We start from the raw sequence: 2,736 nt of genomic DNA on the forward strand, positions 1-2,736 counted from the left end.
TTGATTGGGAAAATACTATATTGACAATTTCCATTGCTCCAGATTTTTTCCCTGTTCTTCCTCAACTACTGAAACCTCAGTACCTTTCCTTTTCTTAACATTTCTGTAATGCTTTGCTGCAGTGTATCTGAAAAGGAACCATCTCATACAAGCACCCCATGACAGAGCTCTTTCATCAGTTTATAAGAACCTACAAACTTTTATACAACCAGAAATATGAAAAATGTGCTCTATATGTGTAGTAAGAATTGTAATTCATTGAGCTGTGATATATAAGTAAACAATAAAAATAAATAAAAAGAAGAACCTACAAACTTAATGTAGACAAACTATTCTGATGATATTTATGCCAGTAGAAGATTGAAAACTATTGCTTTGAACTTGCCATTGAATGCTCATTAGAATTAAAGGAAATAACTATTGTTACCTTTATTAAATATGAGAAGAAATTCAGTTACAGAATGATAAGTATGTTTGCCAAATGTAGCTGCTTTTAATTTACACTTATACTTATTACACTTATACTATTTGCCTAACAAGATTTTGCATGCCATCTCAGATTTGTGTATAGTCAATGCCTAATTGTGCTTTATCATTCTTTATAATTCTACACTTTTTAAAATAAATTCCTTACTGTAGGTGAAACATTTTGAAGAGAATGGCACTAATTAATGAAAGCCACCCTAAAGGTTTTGCTGACCATCCGTAGCTAGAGCTTCCATTATTTGTTATTCTTCTCTTAGCATACCCCATTGGTGAGAAACTGCCATCATTCTGGTGTCCAAGTTAGACTCTCATCTTCATAGCCCCATGTATTTCTTCCTCACCAACTTCTGCTTCCTGGACATCTGTTTAACCACAAGCATTGTGCCTCAGCTGCTGTTTAACTGGGAAGTTCTAAGAAGAGCATCAGCTATGTGGAGTGTGCAGTTCAGGTTTATTTTTTCAGCACAGCGGGAGACACAGAATGTCTTCTCTGGCTCTTATGTATTTTGACCATGATGTGTCCTTCTGCAGACCTCTGCATTGCATCCTCATCATGAATTAGCGCATCTGTGTCCTATTAGGGTTAATTTTGTGAATGAGTGGAATCACTTATGGATTTTTTGAGGTCACTCTTATATTACAGTTGCCACTGTGTGGCATCAATAATCTGGATCACTTGTTTTGTGAGATTCCAGTTCTGATAAAGACTGCCTCTGGGGAAAAGGAAAATAATGAGCTTGCACTCTCTGTGACATGCATTTTTGTAATAACTGTTCCTCTGTGCCTAATTCTTGCCTCCTATGCTAATATTGGGCATACTATATTTAAGATCAAATCTTCTGAAGAAAGTAAAAAGGCATTTGGGACATCTTATTGTAGTTCTTTTATGTTATGATCCAGCCATTATCATGTACCTTCAGCCCACCTCTTCCATCTCAAGGGAACAACCCAAGTTCATGGCTCTGTTCTATGGATTGTTGACTCCTACACTCAACTCCTTCATCTGTACCCTGAGAAATAAGGATGTGAAGCTGGCATTAGGCAAGCTGTTGAGAAGCATTTTTAGTTCCAGGTAATACTTGGTAAATCAAATGAAACATTTTCAAAATTAGAGTTGATTTACTTGGTTCTCTTTAATAGCTCATTTTATCTTATAATTCCAGCTCATGTTACATATTCTTCTTCCAAAGAATATTTGTCACATTCTTCACAATCATTTCCAAAATAAATAAAGTTAACTAATATGCACCTGTGTAATATGCATCTGTGGCACTCTGTGGAAACATATTATAATGGTTCTATTATGGAACATACATGGTGAAATAGTAATTTCATTTAGTAGTTTTAAATTTAGGAATATAAACTGATTAGTTCACACTAGTCATCATAGCAATTCCATGGTAACCATTCATCAGTGGGCTTCCCATCCATTCAACTGAGAAACATTTTCCTCACTCTGTAAGATTGGCCAAGGTCTGTGTTCACAGCCTGGCTGCACTCTGTATTCTGTGTGAAACACCGTATGCCCAACAATCAAAAATTTTTCAAACTCAGTTCATGTTGATGTGACATACACTCAACAAATGAAAAATTGCTGTTGTTTTTCAAGGTCAGATGGCAAAAATTGGAATACATACTACCTTTGTACAAGAATATATCATTATCTTAGGAAAACAACTAATAAAGGAGACATATGAGAAAGACAACACAAAAATAGGAAAAGGTTGCTGTGAGTTAGTGAATATTTGACCATATTTTGTATTTGAAACCTTATCTAATGTTTCAAAAAATCTTCAAGGAAAGTATAAACCACAGTTGATATATAACTAAGTACCTCATTGATTCTTGAGCTCTTATAGTTTATATTAGGACTGAAAATTGAAAGCATTTCTTTTATTATTTGGGGGTACAGGTTTACTCACTTTACCTTTTACATTGTTTCCTTTAAATATTATTTCACTTTTTAATGTGGTAAAGTACACATAACATTTATCATTTTACGTTTTTTGACGTATACTTCAGAAGTAGATTCCCCTTGTGCAATCATCACCACCATGCATCTCCAGAAATCTTTTGATATTCACAACCTGCATCTCTGTACCAATTAAACAATAAATCCAATTCCCACCTCCAAACTCTGACAACCACTATTTTGCTTTTTATCTCTGTGAATGGCTGCCTTAGTTAACTCATACAGGTGGAATCATACCGTATTTAGTATAGTGTCTTCTGGATTCATTCAGGTCATAG

General features: G+C 34.7%; 1 pseudogene; it reads left to right on the forward strand.

The window, feature by feature from the left end:
- Nucleotides 1–658: 658 nt before the first annotated feature.
- Nucleotides 659–1,562, forward strand: LOC139706266 (olfactory receptor 2B11-like; annotated as a pseudogene).
- Nucleotides 1,563–2,736: the final 1,174 nt, after the last annotated feature.

This window comes from Marmota flaviventris, chromosome 6 (assembly GCF_047511675.1).
Source record: "Marmota flaviventris isolate mMarFla1 chromosome 6, mMarFla1.hap1, whole genome shotgun sequence".
NCBI classification, from domain to species: Eukaryota; Metazoa; Chordata; class Mammalia; order Rodentia; family Sciuridae; genus Marmota; species Marmota flaviventris.